The 22,984-nt window shown below is 44.3% G+C and overlaps 1 pseudogene; it reads right to left on the bottom strand.

The window, feature by feature from the left end:
- LOC122931529 overlaps positions 1-22,424 on the bottom strand; it is a 63,170-nt pseudogene extending 40,746 nt beyond the window's left edge.
- Between the last annotated feature and the right edge of the window lie 560 nt (positions 22,425-22,984).

Below are 22,984 nucleotides of genomic sequence, written 5' to 3'. Positions count from 1 at the left end.
AAGTTTTGCTAGGCCTTGCAAAAAAGCATTTGCTGGCATTGTTTTTATATTTTTTTTATTCCATACACCTCTGTGAGAAATAAAGACTGAACAGAAAGAATATCAGCAATTTCTGGCGTTTCTATAGGGAGTCAGTCAGGGATTACTGCTAAAGACAATATGGAGATCTCCATCAACAGAACTGTTTCAATAGCAGTAGCTTTGATAGAAGCAAACTATTTACAGAAGTTTGCAAGTATAGGGTACCTATCCTTCATGAATATGGAACCTTTAAATTTGTATCCTGATGGTTGCAGAGTTGACGTACACACAGCAGGGTTTCATTTACTTGTTACATGTAAGGAGCAGATTGCAGAAACACGGTACGCTTACCCTAACAGTACATTCACACAGCAGATTTTGAAAATCTGCTGCAGTTTGTGCCACGGTTGTTCACTTTCTATGCCGCGGACTGCCTTCCATCTTCTCTCCATTGAATGGAGTTAAATTATGGGCCGAACTGAGGTTTCAAGTGGTGGCTGTCAAAACACAGCATCGAGAAGGGACATGTTCCTTCTTGCCGTGGTCATGGCTTTAAACCACCAGCCTGGAAGCTGCATCATTGCCTCCCATTGAAAATAATGGAAGGTAGACACCACACGGCCACTGCTGGAATTCTGACAGCAAATGCCACCATTTTGGTCTATGACTCCCAGGCCTACACGAGGGGTAAGGGGAAGTAGAGTCTGCTGAAAAATAATGAATATGCCATTTTCCTATAAGAGGATATAGTACAATGTTTCATGTATGCTCTACAGGTTTATGAAGTAAAGGAAAAAGAAAAATCACAAAGCCAAATAATTTCAAGGCCCAAGCAATAATAGTACTAACCTTAGAGAGTCTGAAAAAGATTCCACTCCATACTTGGACAAGCAGTATCCTCCGGGACACACAGTCAGTCTTCCTGCTATACTGGCTACGTTGACCACTCGTCCTCTAGCTTTCCGAATCAAGGGTAAGAAATGGATGGTCATATCAACAACCCCCAGGAGGTTAACATTTATGATTTTGAAGAAATCTTCTTTTGTCATCCATTCAGTAGCATTACTTGGTATACTAATTCCAGCATTGTTTACCAAGCCCCAGATTCCTGCAGATAAGAAAATAGGATTTTAGCAGTGCATAGTCTCTAAGTATAAGACTATTTCCTGTCCTTTGACAATTGGAATTTTTTGCTTCAGATGAAATTTAATTTTTTTTGACAAATGCTTTCGGTAGTATATTTATCAGATAACATTACTTATGAGAGTTATAGATAGATAGTTAATCATATTAGATCGAACACTTAGAGAGTGGGAGATTGACACGCTAACCACTTACTAAAAGACAAATCACAAGGCTGACACAGAAGGCAATTATCATTCCTAATAATTACCTGCTCTCCAGAGGAGGTGAGAGCTGCATTTACATGAGGCAATAATTTCTCCTGTATGGAGAGGAGCGATTGGTCACCTGGCCCCATCATGTTTCTGGGCAGCAGATCCCCGTTTACTCATTACAATCTCCTGCCCAGAAAAGATTTAGATGACTGCATCAGCCACACTTTCATCAGAAGATCGAGCATTTGCTTGTTTATCGGCTGATCAGTGGCACTTTTACACAGGCAATTATGGGGAAGGGGTATTCCTAGGAACACTCCTTCCTGATAATTGTGTAACACCACAGAGTTGTGTTACTACACGCCTCTACCCCGCTACTATCTTCTAAGCGCCTTTTATAATGACATCTGATGTAATTTATGTTATGTCCTCCAGAAATGTGCATAAAAGTATGTTAAATGTAATGGTTCATGTAATTAGCCTGGTTACCAGTAGGTGGCAGCAACTCATTGGCAGGGACATGTTACTGTTTAGTGCATCTGAGCTGGAGTGGTTTATTCCAGCTTAGCTCCCCCTCTGTGGAGAGGTGGGCTGGACCCACATCCTGCAGTATGGGTGGAGAAGGAAGTTTAAGGGAGTTACCAGCCACCCCTGCTAGGGGAAGGCTGTATTATAGTGTTCAGGAGAACGCCTTCTTAGGGAAGACGGCAAGGACATAGTCTAGGCTGAGACATGTCCATATATTCCCCAGCTAGAGCACCTTTAGCTCTGCTGGATGAAGAAGCAGAATCTACAGACTAACTCCAGAGTTCCAGGAAGAAAGCATCCCCTGAGAATCCATCTGTAAGAAAAGTCCAGAGTCCTAGGAGAAGACCATTGTCACGGATGGTGTAACAGAAAACAAGAAGTTACAAATAAGGATCCAACTGGCTTGATCTGAAACTAAGGAACAAAAGGGTGACCCCTATTTAAGCCCTGAAACTCTCCCTGTCCTCTCAGCCCATGCAAAGATCTCTAGGATAGAAAATTGCATGCCCTCGTGCCTCGACTGTATGACACCTGAACACCCTATAATAGTGAGGGGACACGACCACCGGCTCCCTACACTTAATACGGAGGGAGTCAGGGTCACCTAGGATCAAGCAAACAGGAAAACACAAATGAACAGACTTATCTGTAGAAGCATAAGTTGTAGCATCCAGCATGTACACACTCCAGGAAGTTGTATAAACCGCAAAGTGATGCAGTATGGGAGGGGATTTAAATGGATGCAATTAGTGCAACTAGATGACAGCTGAGAAAGGGAAACTAGATGACAAAACGAAAGCAAAACAAAAGAACCTCAAGCAGGAGGTTCTGAAGAACGTCTGTCAGAGCTTCTCAGATGTCTGGCGGTGACAGTACCCCTCCTTCTACGAGTGGACTCCTGAAACTCAGAGCCCACCTTCTCAGGATGGGACCTATGGAAAGCCCTGATGAGATGAGTGGCCTTAATGTCCGTCACTGGGACCCACAGCCTCTCCTCAGGACCATAACCCTCCCAATGAACGAGGTACTGGAGAGAACTGCAGACAACACGAGAATCCACAATCCTAGAGACCTGAAATTCAAGATTACCATCAACCACAATCGGAGGAGGCGGCAAAGAGGAGGGTATAAATGGGTCGGACATAAGGTTTTAATAGGGACTTATGAAAAACATTATGGATCTTCCAAATCTGAGGAAGATCAAGACAGTAGGCAACAGGATTGATGACTGACAAGATTTTGCAAGGCCCAATAAACTTAGGACCCAACTTCCAGGAGGGAACCTTCAATTTGATATTCTTAGTAGACAACCACACCAGATCACAAACATTCAGGTCCAGACCAGGCACACGTCTCTTATCCGCCACACGCTTATATCTCTCACTCATGCTCTTTAGATTATCCTGAATCTTTTGCCAAATAGATGACAAAGACGAGGAGAATCTCTCCTCATCAGGTAAACCAGAAGACCCCTCTCCAGAGAATGTCCCAAACTGCGGATGAAACCCATATACACCAAAAAAATGGTGACTTATCAGAGGACTCCTGACGATGCTTATTTAAAGCAAACTCAGCAAGGGACAAAAAAGAACACCAATCCTCCTGATTCTCCGCCACAAAACAGCGCAGATATGTCTCCAGATTCTGATTGACGCGCTCTGTCTGGCCATTCGACTGCGGGTGGAAAGCAGAAGAGAATGACAACCGAACCCCCAAGCGAGAACAGAAAGTCCTTCCAGAATCTGGAAACAAACTGCGTGCCCCTATCAGAGACTATGTCTGAAGGAATACCATGCAATTTGACAATGTGAGCAATAAATGCCTGCGCCAGCGTCTTAGCATTGGGCAAGCCAGGAAAAGGAATGAAATGCACCATTTTGCTAAAACTGTCCACCACCACCAGAATCACAGTCTTCCCCGAGGAACGAGGCAGGTCCGTAATGTAGACAATGGACAGATGTGTCCAGGGACGGGAAGGAATGGGTAACGGAAGAAGAGGACCTGATGGCCGTGAATGAGGGACTTTGGCACGAGCGCAGGTCTCGCAGGCTGCCACAAAACCCTCAACCGACTTACGAAGCGCTGGCCACCAGAATCTCCGAGCGATGAGATCCACTGTGGCTCTACCCCCCGGGTGCCCAACAAGGACAGTATCATGGTGCTCCTTAAAAAACCTTGTGTCTTAAAGCGAGAGGCACAAACAACCTCCCAGGAGGACAAAGATCAGGAGCCTCTGCTACAAAATTCTCACTACCCCCGGAGAACGTATCCGGGAGCGAGATCTTAGGCTCAGAACAAACTCTATGAACGCAAGCTGAACCGGTCACCTGAAACTGAGATACAATTTTACGGAGATCTGCTACCTCCAATGAAAGACCCTGCATGTGTTCAGTCAAAAGTGAAACCGGATCCATGCTTGAGACGGTTTTATCGGTTTATAATGTCACGGATGGTGTAACCGAAAACAAGAAGTTACAAATAAGGATCCGACTGGCTTGATCCGAAACTAAGGAACAAAAAGGGTGGCCCCTATTTAAGCCCTGAAACTCTCCCTGTCTTCTCAGCCCATGCAAAGATCTCTATGATAGAAAATTGCATGCCCTCGTGCCTCGACTGTATGACACCTGAACACCCTATAATAGTGAGGGGACACGACCACCGGCTCCCTACACTTAATACGGAGGGAGTCAGGGTCACCTAGGATCAAGCAAACAGGAAAACACAAATAAATGAACAGACTTATCTGTAGAAGCATAAGTTGTAGCATCCAGCATGCACACACTCCAGGAAGTTGTATAAACCGCAAAGTGATGCAGTATGGGAGGGGATTTAAAGGGATGCAATCAGTGCAACTAGATGACAGCTGAGAGAGGGAAACGAGATGACAAAATGAAAGCAAAACAAAAGAACCTCAAGCAGGAGGTTCTGAAGAACGTCTGTCAGAGCTTCAAATAAGTGCAGAAGCTAATCCTGCAACAGTTACAGAGCTACCAAGCAGATGTTTATCCTGAAAGCTCCAGCATTTAAAGCAGAAGTACTCATTCCTGCCAATCATTGCCAACACCTGCTGGGTCCAAGAGACCAAAGCTGTATACTGTTTGGATGCAAATTATTTCAAGTAAAGCAACGTTTGAACTTCATCTAAAGGTCTGGACATCATTTATTCTGCAAAGTTCCTCTATTACTCCTATCACCACACTCAAATTTATTGCAAGTGAGCCAGGAGCCAGGAGTCCGGCCATACCCAGGTAGAAGACACCGTGACACAACTACCACAAAACTACAGAGACATTATAGACCATTACCCCACTCTGGCATTCCTGACTTGGGACGTGCGTTATAACACCTTGGAAGGGCCCTGGGATAGTACCCTGCGCACGCTGCAAATGGCATCACAACAAATACAGATTATCCACCTGTACCTGGCCACCGCAATTGTCCTGATTGGGTGTTCCAGACCACAGGTAAAAGGTCACCTGTCAGATTTTTGCCTATGAAACTGGCTGACCTGTTACATGTGCTCTTGGCAGCTGAAGGTATCCGTGTTGGTCCTGTGTTCATTGGTGCCCGCATTGCTGAGAAAAATGATGTTTCAATATATTGAAATGAGCCTCTAGGAGTAACAGGGGAGTTGCCGTTACTCCTAGATGCTCTGCTTTCTCTGCAACTGCTGCGCCCTCTCCAGTTTGATTGACAGGGTTAGGCAGTGGAAACACGATCGTGCCTGGCCCCGTCAATCAAAGTTTAGAGGGTGCAGAGGAGAGAGAGGCTCATTTACATATATTTAAACTTATGTATGTGCATTGCTGATAACTTATGAACATAGAACCAACACAGATGCCTTCAGCTGCCAAGCGCACAAGCAACTGGCCAGCTATTTTCATAGGTAGAAATCTGCTGACAAATGCCCTTTAAAAGTAAAGCTGTGACTGATCCCCCGCCATCAAAAATTAGGGTGCTGTGTGTCTTTATTAACACTGCAAGGATGCGCTGGAGGCTTGTATTATCTTATGTTTGTTCATGATCCCTGCAGTCTTAAAGGGGTTGTCCCACAAAAAATATTTTACAGTTTTCAAACCAAAACCTGGATCTGAATACATTTGTAATTGAATGCAATTAAAAATGTTGTATAGCTACCTGAGTTATTCAATAAAATATATCTAAAAAACGCCACTAGCGTTTTTTTTCTTTTTCTTTTTCCTGCTCACTGAGCTGGCCGCACATGCTCCGTTTCATCTTTCAACTGCCTCCTGAGCTGGGATAGGGAGAGCTGAGACACGCCTCCTGAGCTGTGATAGGGAGAGCTGAGACACGCCTCCTGAGCTGCAGCAGAAAAGACACTCCCCTTGAGCTGTCAGCTTGATATAAATCTAGCAGAACAATGAATGGGGAGCTCTGGATCCATGTGAGGTACAGGGCTGGTTCTAGTTTGGTTAGGCCTCTTGCACACGACCATATGTATTTTGCGCTCCGCAAAAAGTACAGACTGACATCTGTGTGCATTCTGTATTTTGTAAAATGGAACAGCTAGCCCCTAATAGAACAGTACTATCCTTGTCCGTAATGCGGACAATAATAGGACATGTTCTATTTTTGGGGCGGAATGGAAATGTGGAAACTGAATGCACATGAGTACCTTCCATTTTTTGTGGACCCTATTAAAATGAATGGTTCCTCATACAGGCTGGAAAAACAAAAAACGGAACAGAAATGGAATGAAAATACGTTTGTGTGCAAGAGGCCTTAGAAAGAATGTCATGTACTATGTGATGTCTCATTTTCATTTTTTACATTATTCATGGGATAACCCCTTTAACCTCTAAAGGACACATGACGTACCGGTACGTCATGTATAGTGCCGATCCCCGCCGCCCAGCGGGCGGTGATCGGGACCCGGTACCTGCTCAAATCATTGAGCAGGCACCTTGGCTAGATGCGCCTGGGGCATGTCGGCGATCGCAGCAAACCGCAGGTCAATTCAGGTGCGTTTCCACCACCAATCACCATCCTGCAATCCTGAGAGGTGATGGTGACATCACCCTTATATGCTGTGTAAAGCATACTTTTTAACTTGTTTTGGAACTGCTGCATCCTTTCCGACTTCCGGTAATTCGGTAACATTTCAGCCACTTTCTGCTTATACCAGGGGTCTAGTAGTGTGGCCACCCAGTACAGGTCGTTCTCCTTCAGCCTTTTTATATGAGGGTCCCTCAGCAGGCATGACAGCATGAAAGACCCCATTTGCACAAGGTTGGATGCCGAGCTACTCATGTCCTGTTCCTCGTCCTCACTGATCTCATTGAAGGTCTGTTCTTCCCCCCCAGCCACGTACAACACCACAGGTACCAGATAGGTGACAATGAGCACCCTGGGATGCCTGCTGTGGTTGGTCTTTCTCCTCCTCAAAGCCACATTCCTCCTCTGACTCCTCTTCCTCATACTCATCTTGCAGCGTTGCCGCAGGTCCAGCAAGCGATGCTGATGAGGCTGTTTCTGGTGGTGATGGTGACCACAACTCTTCCTCTTCACAATCATCTATGGCCTGATCCAGCACTTTTTGCAGGGCACGCTCCAGGAAGAAAACAAATGGGATGAGGTCATTGATGGTGCCTTCAGTGCGACTGACTAGGTTTGTCACCTCCTCAAAAGGACGCATGAGCCTACAGGCATTGCGCATGAGCGTCCAGTAACGTGGCAAAAAAATACCCAGCTCTGCAGAGGCTGTCCTAGCACCCCGGTCATACAAATACTCGTTGACGGCTTTTTCTTGTTGGAGCAGGCGGTCGAACATTAGGAGTGTTGAATTCCAACATTCCTGCTTGAGGACGTCCTGTAAGCCTGGGTACTTATGCACAAAGCGTTGTATGATCAGATTCAACACATGTGCCATGCACGGCACATGTGTCAACGTGCCCAAATTCAATGCCGCCAACAAATTGCTTCTGTTGTCACACACCACTTTGCCGATCTCCAGTTGGTGCGGAGTCAGCCACTGATCCACCTGTGCGTTCAGGAGTGCTGGTCCGGTGTGACTCTCTGCTTTCAGGCAAGTCAACTCCAAGACGGCGTGACACTGTCGTATCCGGGATGTGGAATTGCCCCTGGGAAGCTGGGGGGGGCTTGCAGTTGATGTGGAGCAAGACGCAGCAGCAGAAGAGGACTCAGCCGAGGAGGTTAGCAAAGAGGATGGAGTAGGAGGAGTAGAGGAGGTGGCACGACTCAGTTTCTTTTGGCACAGGTTGCAAATGGCATCGCTGTTATCAGAGGCAGACACACAAAATAAATGCCACACTGCTGAGCTTTGCAATGACGGCATTCTGGTGGTGGCAACAGCATGCGTTCATTGGCACGCTGTTTGGCTGACCCCGGGTGCTGATACATGCTGTCTGACTGTGCCACTACCTCCTTGTGACGACTTCGCCCTGCTTCCAACTCGTCTCCTCCTCCTCTCTGTCTCCCCATCTGAACTTTCCCCCCTGTTCTTCTCTTCGAGCGGGCACTCACGTGACATCCACGGACACATCGTCATCATCAACCGCTTCACTTGTATCTGACAACTCAGCAAAGGAAGCAGCAGCGGGTACAACATCATCATCATCACACCGTACGTCTATGTGTGTAATGCTGCCTGACTGAGACATATCCCTGTTATCTACATCCTCTGGCAATAATGGTTGCACATCACTCATTTCTTCCAACTGATGTGTAAATAACTCCTCTGACAGATCAAGTGAAGCGGCTGTGGTGCTAGTGTTGGTGGCAGGCGGGCGAGTGGTAACTTGAGAGGTGCCCGAAGCTGAGCTGGAGGAGGATGGTGCGTCAAGGTTCCAAGCGGAAGCTGTAGAAGATTGGGTGTCCTGTGTTAGCCAGTCAACTATGTCCTCAGAACTTTTTGAGTTCAGGGTATGTGGCCTCTGAACATTGGGCATTATTCTAGGGCCAAAGGAAATCACAGCACCACGACCACGACGGCCCCTGTGGGGTGGCCTGCCTCTGCCTGTCATTTTCTTTTAGATTAGTGGTACAATGCGTGCAAGGTACTGTGACACCAGATATGAGTGGTGGGCACAGTACACTCTGTGGGCCTGACACACGCTGGCAGGCAACTGCAATTATATTACAGAGAAAAAAATAAAATAAAGCAGACTGATGTACCAGCCCTAAAAAGGGCTTTTTGGGGTGCTGTCAGGACGCTGTCCTTACAGCAGATAAGTCTTTGAGGACTGGAGTGGACACAGAACACTGGCCTAGCTAACGATTTCCCTATTAAATCAGCAGCAGCCTCACTCTCCCTGCTCTCACTAAGGCTACTTTCACACTTGTGTTCAGAGCGGATCCGTCTGGTGTCTGCACAGACGGATCCGCTCCTATAATGCAGACGATGGGATCCGTTCAGAACAAGCAGCGTTCGGGTGTCTGCCTACTGAGCGGAGCGGAGGCCAAACTGTGCCAGACTGATGCATTCTGAGCGGATCCGCGTCCACTCAAAATGCATTAGGGCAGTACGGATGCGTTCGGGGCCGCTTGTGAGAGCCTTCAAACGGAACTCACAAGCGGAGCCCCGAACGCTAGTGTGAAAGTAGCCTAAGGCCTCTTTCACACGGCCGTTGCGGGAACATGCGCAATTTTTCCGCGCGAGTGCAAAACATTGTAATGCGTTTTGCACGCGCGTGAGAAAAAAAAAAATCGCGCATGTTTGGTACCCAAACCCGAACTTCTTCACAGAAGGCTTGGGATTGATGTTCTGAAGATTGTATTATTTTCCCTTATAACATGGTTATAAGGGAAAATAATAGCATTCTGAATACAGAATGCATAGTAAAATGGCACAAAAAAATTAATTTAACTCTCCTTAATCCACTTGATCGCGTAGCCCGGCATCTCTTCTGTCTGTCTTCGGTCATCACATGATCCATCACCATGGTAAAAGATCATGTGATGGATCATGTGATGACCGGAGTGACGTCGCCACAGGTCCTGTTCCTCCACATAGCACAGAAGACAGGCAGAAGAGATGCCGGGCTGCGCGATCAAGTGGATTAAGGCGAGTTAAATTAGGTTTTCTTTTTTTTTTTAACCCCTCCAGCCCTATTTTAGTAAGCATTCTGTATTCAGAACGCTATTATTTTCCCTTATAATCATATTATAAGGGAAATAATAATGATCGGGTCTCCATCCCGATCGTCTCCTAGCAACAGAGCGTGAAAATCGCACCGCATCCGCACTTGCTTGCGATTTTCACGCAACCCCATTCATTTCTATGGAGCCTGCGTTACGTGAAAAACGCACAAACTAGAGCGATGCGTGAAAATCACCGCTCATGTGAATAGCCCCATAGAAATGAATGGGTCGGGATTCAGTGCGGGTGCAATGCGTTCAACTCACGGAATACTCGCCCGTGTGAAAGGGGCCTAACTCGGCAGCTTCAGAATGAATCTAAGAAGGATGCTGTCCTTGCTTTTTGATAGGAGGTGGGAGGGTCTGGGAGGGAGGGTCTGCTGCTGATTGACTGGAATGTGTCTGCTGACTGAGGTACAGGGTCAAAGTTTGCTCAATGATGACATATAGAGGGCAGACTGGACATCGCATATGTTCGCCCGCCGCGGCGAAACGCGAACAAGCGATGTTCGCCGGCGAATAGTTCTGGACATCTCTAATGCACCCACTGCTAGATAAGGGTTACCACCTGTACGTGGATAACTTTTATACTAGTATCCCCTTGTTCCAGTCCCTCGCCGCCAGATCCACATCCGCTTGTGGGACCTTGCGGAAAAATCAACGCGGCCTCCCTGCACACCCCCTCCAGGTACCTATCCCCAGGGGTGAGAACCGTGCCCTTACCACTGGAAACCTGTTGCTGGTCAGATATAAGGACAAGAAGGATGTCCTTGTACTGTCCACAATTCATGGTAACAGCATCACCCCTGTCTCTGTGCGAGGTACCGCGGCAACGGTCCTCAAGCCCGATCGTATCATCGACTACAAATCGGTATATGGAAGGAGTTGATCTCTCTGATCAAGTCCTCAAGCCATATAATGCCATGCGCAAAACCCAGGCATAGGTACAAAAAAGTTGCGGTCTACTTGGTACTGGTTGCCTTGTACAACTCTTTTGTGGGGACATTCCTTCAGTTCTATGAGGCAGTTCTCAAGGCCCTGATCTTTTCGGACCGGGAAAGAGCAGGCCGGAGTACCTCGGGAACTGGAGGCGCCCGGATCGTCCCTGGCCAACACTTTCCAGGTGTGGTCCCCATACTAGAAAGGAGGGACGGACCCAAAAAAGGTGCAGAGTGTGTCACAGGAGGGGGGGGGGATACGGAAGGACACCACTACTCACATGTGACACGTGTCCTGATCATCCGGGCCTCTGCATTATTGGTTGCTTCAGGGAGTATCACACTTCCATGGAGTACTAAATTTATATCCCAATTTAGCCACTGACATCGGATAAAAAAAAAAAAAAAAAAAAACAAACACACTATGGTTCTCAGACTTGAGACACCAAAAAAAAAAAAAATTGTAAAAAGTGTGACCTAACCCCCTAGATTAACACGGTAAAAAAAAAATTTTTGGGGATCACCTTACATAACAATGTTCAATAGCAAGTGATCAAAAAGTCATCGAGCCCCCAAAATCGTGCCAATAAAACAGTCCTCTTATCTTGCAAAAAATGAGCCCCCACATTAGATAATCGGGTAACAAAAAAAAAAAAAAAAAAAAAATGGATAATATAGTCTAAAACCTAAATAATTGTCAAAAATTTGACATTATGTATCACAGCGTCCGTAAGAATCTCCTCTATAAAAATACCCCATGAACTAACCCCCCAGATTAACACAGTAAAAAAAAAAAAAAAAATTTAAAAAGGTGCCATTAGCAGCTATTTTTGGCACTTTTCTATTTCAATCCGTTTTTTCTGGTAACAAAGCAAGGGTTAACAACCAAACAAAACTTAATATTTATTACCCTGATACCACAGTTTACAGAAACGCCACATTTGTGGTCGTAAACTGCTGTATCACTAAAAGGCAGGGCACAAAAGGAAGAGACCGACATGGTTTCTGGAGGGCCGATTTTGATGGCCTTTTTTTATTGACACCATGTCCCTTTTGAAGCCCCCCTGATGCACCCCTAGAGTAGAAACTCCATAAAAGTGACCCCATCTAAGAAACTACACCCCTCAATGTATTCAAAACTGATTTTTACAAACAAACAATCTCAGAATGGCCTGGATAAGTCAAAGCTTTTTAAAGTTATCACCACTTAAAGTGACACTGGTCAGATTTGCAAAAAATGGCCTGGTCCTTAAGGTGAAAATGGGCTCAGTCCTTAAGGGGTTTAAGTAGGCTATATTAATTCACAGTTATAGTGGCTGTATGTTATACTACGTATTTCACATCCTTGAATTCACTGTAAAACCGGTTCTTGGAGAACTCATGATAAGCTATTGCCGCAGGGAAAACGAGCGTTTACAATGCAGCTTTTCTCCCATCATAGACTGCTAAGTGTAAACTTGGTTAAAGGACATTTCTCATAATTGACATTTATCATATATCTCAGGTAGTTGATACATGTCTGAATGCTGTAGGCCACTGGTCACCGATCTGCTGTTTCATCAGCCCCCTCAATATGCCAGTGCCCCTTCTGCCTAATAGCACTACCTACTCGGGAGAGCTGAAATGTCATATTTTGTGACAGATTGATCCTTTTTACTATGGTGAACAGTATGGATTGACCGAAACATTCAAACCTGAACTGTACCGTGATTTAACATACTAGCTCCATTAGCTGCATGGACATTGAATGAAGTGGGACTCGTGCTCGACCACCACTGCATTCAATCTCTTCCTTTTGGAGTTGTGCGACCGACAAAGGAATGGGGACATGCATTCCAGCAGAGGGGCCTCAGCAATCAGACATTTATGGTGATAAATGTTGATTGTAGGAATACCCCTTTATCCACCACTAAACTACTACCTAATCTAAAACAAGCGTACATACATAGGAGTTCATGAAAACAAGCATCTTAATATCGTTGAAAAGCATCGTCTTACTAATATTTGCGTAGCTGAGGACATTATGCTAGTTCATGTTAGTTTAGGTAGTATGGGGAACTGGTATGAATCTGAGTGTTTGACAATCCGTTGCCCTCTAGTGTCATCTGTAGACTGGATTCAGTTACTGGATGCAATAAATTAGTATGCATGTAGCCCGATTTATTACTTACTACGTGAAGTTATGAGGCCATGGAGGCAATTATGAAGCCTCTACCTGGTTTTCTGGTATACAAAAGTTAGTTTTTGTGGAATGCTTTTTTAGATTGGAAAACTAATAATTTAATGATTAAGAACTTTAATCTCTACTTGGCTCTCCTCGGAGAGTGATGTATTGATTCATAAATGGTTTATAGCCTTTCACAGACTCCATCAGAAAAGGGGCACTGCCTTCACCTGGATACTTCTTCTCCTTTGAATAAGTTCCTTTCCTGGACCCCACTGATCAAAACTTCTGATAACGACATGTCAAAAGTTGTTTAAAATTATTTTTGTAGTATAATTTGTGTGGTGCACCCCAAAATAGAGTCATTGCAAAAGGCTAAAATGTTGTAGTGTTAAATTGTTAAGTGAAATGTTCTCATTTAATGTATTTATATACCTAATAGTATGCTATAGATAAGGGATCATCTTGACTCCACCCCCTTAGATTGCAATGAAATGGACCCAAGTCCGCCCCTGCTTAGAAAGAGGGTTGTTCTTTGCTAGCTGAGGAAGAGACCTGTACTTACTCCTCAGTGTTGGAGTCTGTCAGTAAGGTATCGTACTAGTCTATCGCAGAAAGAGACCTTACTGCGGTGAGAAGTATTACTAACACACCCTTCCACACTTTAAGATGGTTTGGCCAGCAGTATCTTAATTCTGTACCCCTCAGCATGGGAATTACACAAACATCTCCTAAGAATCTGATTGCCTGCCTTAGTTTCTGCAGAGAGAGACTGGATAGACAGAAAGCAGGAGTACCACAACCTCCATCATTGCTGCTATCCATACCTTGCTATTGGGGAAGATTTGCACAATGAACTGCCCAAAACTGTGCCTTGATACCATTGAATGTACTACTGCTCCTTTAGTAAAAAGAGAATTCTTTATTTACTGCCAGAAGCCTGGTTACTGGCTCCTCAACCATCATGCACACTCCTGTCCAAACTCCTAACAATAAAGGACACCAGAATCCCCCCCTGGAAGGATCCCTAACATCAGGGTGTGTTCTGAGGGAAGAATGGGGGTGCTCTTTTGTCACTGTGCAGCAAGCTCCAAAGAGCTGGTACAGAGTATGGGAGTAAATGTAGAAGCAAAAGTATAAAATACTCTACTCCAGGCATGGCCAACCTGCGGCTCTCCAGATGTTGTAAAACTACAGTTCCCACCATGCCCTGCTGTAGGCTGATAGTTGTAGGCTGTTTTGCAACAGCTGGAGAGCCTCAGGTTGGCCAGCCCTGCTCTACTCAGTGCAGTAGTTGTATACAGTGCTGTCTCTATCCCCAGATGATGAGATATGGTGACTGGATAAGTGTCAGTTCAAATGTGCCATCTTGCTGATGTCTCTCTTGTAGCTCTACCTAAAAGCTATAAGCTGGTACTTTTGGATATAGGTGCCCACTGTGTAATGCAGGCTTGGAGTTAATCTGGCCTGGATGCTTTTTAGGAGATGAGTGTCCAAACTGTATTACCTCACCTGCAGTAGAGTCTATGAAGCTGTTGACTAAGAACGCTGTAGCTTCTAAGCTAGAAATAGTCTTGGCTTTGTTCATTTCTCTGGAGTATTGGTCTCAAAGAAGATCTAAATAAAGACCCCTAGACTAGAGTAGGAACTCTAGCATGTGCTTCCTTCCTTCCTTCACACTGTCTTTCTAGAACTACACCTCCTGGCAGACAGCAGGACCAGCCCATTCCTACCAAGAGAGGAGGAACATGGTGGTTAACCCTGTCCTGCTAACCATACCTACCATGCCAATATACAGGGCATAACATATACATGTATAATATAACAATATAACATAGAATTTGCAAATACCCCAAGTCTGGGGTACTGCATACATCCTTGCTGAAAGGGAAGCCATCCTGAGGTTCTTCTTTGAAATCCTCCCTGGCAGCAAATGCCCAAATATGGAGATCAAGCATGTTCCCTCCCTCCTAATACTGTGGAGAGAAAAAAGGTAAGGACATAAGTGCATACTGTACATACAGTGCCTTTCAAAAGTATTCACCCTTTTTTGCATTTTGTTACATTGCAGCCTTAAGTTCAATGTTTTGTAAATCTGAATTTTATGTGATGGATCAGAACACAATACTCTAAGTTGGTGAAGTGAAATGAGAAAAATATATAAAACAAAACTATTGTTTAGAAATAGAAAACAGAAAATTGGCATGTGCGTATGTATTCACCCCCTTTATTAGGAAGCCCATAAAAAGCTCTGGTGCAACCAATTACCTTCAGAAGTCACATAATTAGTGAAATAATGTCCACCTGTGTGCAATCTAAGTGTCACATGATCTGTCATTACATATACACACACACACACACACACACCTTTTTTGAAAGGCCCCAGAGTCTGCAACCCCTAAGCAAGAGGCATCACTAACCAAACACTGCCATGAAGACCAAGGAACTCTCCAAACAAGTAAGGGACAATGTTGTTGAGAAGTACAAGTCAGGTTTAGGTTATAAAAAAATAAAAAATCCAAATCTTTGATGATCCCCAGGAGCGCCATTAAATCTATCATAACCAAATTGAAAGAACATGGCAGAAGAGCAAACCTGCCAAGAGACGGCTGCCCACCAAAACTCATGGACCGAGCAAGGAGGGCATTATTCCGAGAGGCAGCACAGCAGAGACATAAGCCGCACACTCCGTAGAGTTGGGCTTTATGGCAGAGTGGCCAGAAGAAAGCCATTGCTTTCAGCTAAAAACAAAAAGGCACATTGTGAGTTTGCGAAAAGGCATGTGGGAGACTCGCAAAACGTATGGAGGAAGGTGCTTTGGTCTGACGAGACTAAAATTTAACTTTTTGGTCAAAGAAAACGCTATGTCTGGCGCAAACCGAACGCATCACATCACCCAAAGAACACCATCCAGTAGAACATGGTGGTGGCAGCATCATGCTGTGGGGATGTTTTTCAGCAGCCGGGACTGGGAAACTAGTTAGAGGTGAGGGAAAGATGGATGGTGCTAAATACAGGGATATTCTTGAGCAAAACTTGTACAACTGGGTGCGTGATTTAAGGCTAGGACGGAGGTTCACCTTCCAGCAGGACAATGACCCCAAACACACTGCTAAAGCAACACTTGAGTTGTTTAACCCCTTCAGGACCCTGCCATTTTTTTGCAAATCTGACATGTGTCATTTTATGTGGTAACAACTTTAAAACTCTTATTTATCCAGGCCATTCTGAGAATGTTTTCTCATCACATATTGTACTTCATGAGAGTGGTAAAATTAAGTCAAATTTTATTTTTATTTTTTTAAATACTAAATTTACCCAAAAATTAGAAAAATTAGCAAATTTCAATTTCTCTACTTTTATAATAGATAGTAATAACTCCAAAAATAGTTATTACTTTACATTCTCCATATGTCTACTTCATGTTTGGATCATTTTGAAAATTACATTTAGTTTTTGGGGGACGTTAGAAGCCTTAAAAGTAAATCTTAAAATTTTTAATAACGTTTCCAAATGCCTATTTTTTCAGGACCAGTTCAGTTATGAAGTCACTTTCTGGGGCTTACATATTAAAACCACCCATAAAATCACCCCATTTTAGAAACTACACCCCTCAAGGTATTCAAAACTAATTTGACAAACTTGGTTAACCCTTTAGGTGCCCCACGAGAATTAAATGAAAATGGGAATGAAAATTCTAAATTTAACATTTTTTTAGCAGATTTCATTTGAATCAATTTTTTTCTGCAACACATCAAGGGTTAACAGATAAACAAAACTCAAAATCTATTACCCTGAATAAGGAGCTTACAGAAACTTATGTGCTCAAAAACTGATGTATGGGCGCACAGCATGCTTCAGAGTGGAAGGAGCTCCATATGGCTTTTGGAGAGCAGATTTAGCTGGAATGGTAATTGGGAGCCATGTTGCATATGAAGACACCCTAAGGTGGCCCTACAGTGGAAACACCCCCAAAATGACCCCATTCTGGAAACTACACCTCTCAAGGAATATTTCAAGGTGTGTATTAAGAACTTTGTCCTCAAAGGTAATTCATGGATTTAGGCCCAAATCTTTCACTTTCACAAGGGGGAACTGGAGAAAATGAACCACCTAATTTATTGCCCATTTTCTCCTGATTACAGCAATATCCCATATGTGCTTGTATACTGCTATATGTGCGTACCACAGGGGTCAGAAGGAAACGAGCACTTAATGGCTTCTGGAAGGCAGATTTAACCGGAATAATTGACAGGCGCCATCTTGCAATTAAAACACACCCTGAGGTACCCCTTGAGTGGAAACTCCCAAAGAGTGACCCCATTCTGAAAACTACACCCCTCAAGGAATATTTCAAGGTGTGTAGTGAGCACTTTGACCCATCGGGTGATTCACAGAATTAGGAAAACGCTTGGCTCTGAAAAGGAAAAACACCCCATATGTGCTCAAAAAATTATGTATGGGCGCATGGCAGGGGTCTAGATTCAAACTGCTAAATATGGATTTTGCTGACCTGAATTGGCAAACATATTTTAGGCGCCATGTCGGATTAAATAAATTCTTGAGGTCCCCAGAAATGAAAAACCCCAACAAGTTACCCCATTTCAGAAAGAGCACCCCTGTACAAACATTTAAAGTGGTAGAAAGGGTCTCACAGAAGACAGAAATACTTGGAAAGCATTTCAAAGCACATATTTGTGGAATAAAAAATTAAATTAGCAAACTCAAATTTTTTCCCCCCCACAAGGGTTTAAAGAAAAAAAAAAAAAAAAAAAAATGCACCCCAGGTTGTGTTCTTCGTTTTCTCCCCATTCAGGAAACACCCCATATGTGCTTCTAGTCTGCTGTATGTGTGCACAGCAGGCAAATGGCAAAATATGAATTTTGCAGATGGGCCTGAATTGGCAGACATGGATTTTAGGTGCCAAGTCACATTAAGTTTTCCGAGGTCTCCAGAAATGAAAAACCCCAAGAAGTGACCCCATTTTGGAAAGTGGACCCCTGTACGAACATTTTAAGGGCCCTGCTACATGAGTTATAACATCTTAAAAGGGCCCTGCTACAGTACCTGTGCAAGCTGCAATTGGCGTCACGAACTAAAGACTATTAATATTGCGCCAGTGTGCATTAGCCACAATCCGGCTTACTGCATAGGGAAATAGGACACTGGGACTGGGGGACCCATCTGCGAGGTCTTGCACGTCCTCAGCAGCAGCACGTAACCCTCGGGACCCTGGACCAACTAGCTGACTGTGAGAAACTTGCTACTATTAGGGGAACAAGTAAACTCATTGTGTAGTTTGGTAAATCCTTCGGAAGTAAGTGGCTGCCATATAGGTGCTCGAGCCCAACACACATTATGGTTGATTCCTTAGGAAGCCACTTTGCCTATTTTGGAGTGTGGGAGGAAACCATAGCACCTGGCGGAAACCCACGCAAATACGGCGAGAACATACAAATTCCAAGAGCAAAGAATCAAGCGTGCTGCTTCTGACTCTATACACTGTCTTAATTCAGTTGACCAAAATCAGCTGATTACTGTGGGACCCCCACTAATCTGATATTGATACGTAACAACCATATAATGACTACTTAAACCTTTCAGTAAGTCCCACCAACATGCATGAGTGAAGTAGTGGTCTCAAATAATTACCATGGGATAAGTAGGTCTGATCAGAAAGGACTGAGCATTAAGTACATTATAAAGCTCCTAATTATGAATATTAAAAAGGATGGAATGCTTTTCGAATACCGATAGGCATCGTGAGTATTTTGTCATATGTTCTACATGGCCAATGATGGTATATGAGCCTGTCCGTTAAACTGGATTGTCTGCAGGACAGTGCGTGAAACTCTCAAATAGGTTAATGTTTAGAGTATTCGACTGCTGCAGCCACAGTCTGTTGTATTATCTGCATAGTGCCCCACCACAAGGACCATGTGCCCACCACTTGTCCCCCAGGGTCAGACTACTCCCAAGATCGCTGAAGATTCTTTTAATTTCCATCTATGCAGCTATGGGTCTTTGGAGATGCTGCTCCCTACCATAGCCATGTGCAGCTGAACCAGCCATTTGTCTACAATTTGCCATTACCCCTGACAGTCCTTGCAGCAGCTAGGTTGCTACCCCTTTACAGAGTTACTTCCCCGATCACCCGCATCTGCACACATGCCACTGTGCATGCTAACCAAGATGTTACTATTCTCTGAGCATTACATGGTCCAAACAAATGTTTGTATAGAAACACTATTTAATTAAAAGTACATACTGTAAGGGGTAAACTGGCAACTTACTGCTTACAAAGTTGAATTATTATATATATGCTTCACTGCAAGATGCCGTTGATAATGTTAGTGCTGAAATGTAATGTTTGACACTGTACTGTATTGCCATGTCCCTACCTACTACAGACACCCTCAATGGCAAGCAGTAGAACTAGGTGAGCGGCTCTCTGTGGCGTCATCATTCCTACATTAGTTGATGACACCAGGAACAGTTCCTGGACGCCATCTTGCAGGAGGAAAAGCTGCTCATCTAAGGGGAACCTCTGCACAACCAGTCTTCACTGTGCTGTTTCCATTGTGTTCGTTTCAATGAAGTTAAATGATCTAGACTGACGTTTTGCTGTTTGGCCACAAGATGCTGCTGTTTCCTAGGCACAGCTGACCTACTGCATATATATTTCCATATTAATGAGAGGTGTGGTTCTAGAGAGCATGAAGAAGGATCTGAAGTCATCTTAGGCTACTTTCACACTGGTGTTTTGGTTTCCATTTGCGAGATCTGTTCAGCGATCTCACAAGCGGTCCAAAACTGATCAGTTTTGCCCTTAAAGGTTAACTGTCACATTTAGACCCCAATTTCAATTTTCATATATGTAGTTAGTAATAACATGATATTCCAGAATCAGTTACTATTAGACTGACTTACCCCATATTTAATAAGATTCAGCCCTTAGCAACCAGTCTGCATAAAACTGCAATTTCATTATTCAGCTAAGATGGCCGCCACTGCCCTCACCCTGAGGCTAATCCCGCCTGCCCTCACTAGCCAGTAACAATAGCCCCCCAAAAGTGTCAGTAACCAGAGCCCTCCCCCCCTAAAGGGTTAATCTCCTGCAGCACAAAGGGGTCCTCTTACCACATGTTGCTTTCATTTATACACTGAGCAGATGGCAGATCTCCCTTCTCTGCTCTGCTTCAGCTCTGCATTCTCCAGCTCTGCTGAGTGAGGGAGCGTCTGCCAGGCGCAGGGACAGGGGGAAGTGCACACAGCCCAGGCACTGTTATCAGCTGCTGGGGAGGACCTGGCTTTAATCATTTACTTACAGTCCCTGGCTGTCAGTAATCTGACCTTGCATGCAGCCTGCATGCTGCGTGCTCCGTCCTTCAACAGATAGACGGACCATGCCTAGCAACCCTATTTTAAGCACAGGTAAAAGTAGGCAGTGCAGGGAACAAAAATGTGGAATTAAGGGGTAATTAAATACACAGTGAAAAGTTGAAATAGGGCCACCAAGGAGATATTAATCACCACAATCCAATACTCCAAAAAAAACATGACAGTTATACTTTAATGCATACTGAATGGATAAGGATCCTACTCAGAATGCATCAGTTTTGCTCCGTTTCGCCTCCATTCCACTTTGGAGGCGGACACCAAAACGCTGCTTGCAGCGTTTTGGTGTCCGTCTGATGAAACTGAGCCAAACGGATCTGTCCTGACACACAATGGAAGTCAATGGGGACATATCCGTTTTCACTGACACAACATGGCACAATAGAAAACGGATCCGTCCCCCATTGACTTTCAATGGTTTTCAAGACTGGTCGGTTTTGGCTATGTTAAAGATAATACAAACTGATCCATTCTGAACGGATGCATGCGGTTGTATTATCTGAACGGATCCGCACCAAACGAGAGTGTGACAGTAGCCTGAGGAGCTGTGTGTGTGAGCAGAAAAGCTAATGCATCCAGAAGTGAGAGGACCTCCTCTGTGACCACAGATGCAGCTGAGTGAAGCTTATTGTTGCCCCAGTCCCAGATTCTGTCCAGAGAAAGAATTGTTTCCAGGAAGGCTGACAAGAGCTAAGGAACAAGCTGCACGCCCTGTGGGACCTAGTGTTTGCTGGAGAGACTGGTTGTTCGGTTCAGAGATGTCAGTGGATAAAGAGCAGACCAGGGTCGGTAAGATCGTGCACGCATCACACTGCAGTGTTGGCGCTTAGAAACTTAAATCAGGCCTGTAGTTAGAGTCTCTGCTTTGGTCAGGCCTAAAGTGTTGCTACTGTACCACAAGAACTCCATTACTAAAAAGGGACATTGCACATTTGAGAGCTGATAAATACCGCCACAAACTATCCAGTTCAGAATTTTGCTCAGGAGAAATAATCAGGCACGTGCTACCGGACTAGTTATGGAAGGCGGAATATAGAGCATAGCAAGATTGTGAACTATTGTGATAATAATTCATGAAGCAGCCGCCGGAAGTAGAAGCACTGTGCGCAGTGAGTCGGCTGCTGCTTCATGAATTATTATCACAGGGATCGCAGGTCAGTGAATGTAACGGAGCATTAGATTGCACTGAAAGGGGGAATATAAATGTAATTTTAACTCCTAAGACTCCTGTGCCCAGCCTTCTGTCTCTCAGGGAAGCATGGGAAGGCAGAAGCACAGCCCGTCTCCCCTTTTCTAATAGGAGACAGATGGCCCTTAGCAACGCTCATTTGTAGAGTGCTGCTAAGGGCCATTTCAGCCGCAGTTTTCTACCAAAAATAAACGTTTTGGCTAAATAAAGTCTATTGCAAAATTGTTAGCTATCACTTGCCCTACACTTTAGCAAAATAATAAATAAATATGACCGTTATCCTGTAAGTCAGGTTTGGAAAGGAAAACCTGCCTCAGCAGTTTGCAAAGTAGTGTGTGTGTGTGTGTGCGCGCGCGTGTGTGTGTGGGGAGGGTAGGCTTCAACAATCTAACCTTTGTCGCCAACAATAGCAGTTGCCCACTTTGCAGCATCACTAACACTCTGAGTGTTGGTAACATCCAAAGGGACTGTCTGCACTCTGCTTGAAGTCTCCTTCTTTAGGTCTTCAGCTCCTTTCTCGGTCAGACAACCCGCCAGAACCTTCATTCCACGTTTGTCCAGCTGTCTTGCCAACAGATTTCCAAATCCAGAATCACATCCAGTGACTGAAGACATATTTGTCTGTGAGATTCTTCAGGATCAAACCATATCTGTATCGTCTGTATAGGAAGATCAAACCCAATAGCACCAGCAGAGGGAGCCACATAATGGATGAAGTCATAATGCGTCCCTACAATAGATAGAACACAGATATAAATTTTATTATATACCCATTATTAACATTACCAAATGGATATTACTTAATCTCATCTTCTACTAAATCCAATTTCAGATATATATATTTTTTTTTTTTATGGAACATTCTATCTATCTATATCTCTCTATCCATCATGGGCAGATTAATGGTGCCAGAAACAAATTTTAGTATGCAGTCAGTCTGTAATTGCCCTGTTTATTTGCGGCACAAATCTAGTATAATGCTCATTAGTTTGATTATACATTGTTTATGCGGCATACAAAATAATTGTCTTGCCATGACAAACTGGAAATTGGGAATGAAAAGGTTCTTCTCAAATGTGCAATTAGCCCATTCAAGTCAATGAAAAGAAAAATTAACCATACATTAAGGCCTCTTTCACACGAGCATCGTGTGTGAGGGCCGGATAGGATGCGGGTGCGAGTAGGTACGCAATTGCAGTCAGTTTTGACTTCTATTGTGTTCCGACTGTTCAGTTTATCGTTTTGCACGTGCGTGATAAAAAAACCTGACTGTGGTACCCAGACCCAAAC

Source organism: Bufo gargarizans, chromosome 3 (assembly GCF_014858855.1).
Source record: "Bufo gargarizans isolate SCDJY-AF-19 chromosome 3, ASM1485885v1, whole genome shotgun sequence".
Taxonomy (NCBI): domain Eukaryota; kingdom Metazoa; phylum Chordata; class Amphibia; order Anura; family Bufonidae; genus Bufo; species Bufo gargarizans.
The sequence above is the reverse complement of the archived record's forward strand: the minus strand, read 5'-3'. Positions and strand labels throughout refer to the sequence as shown.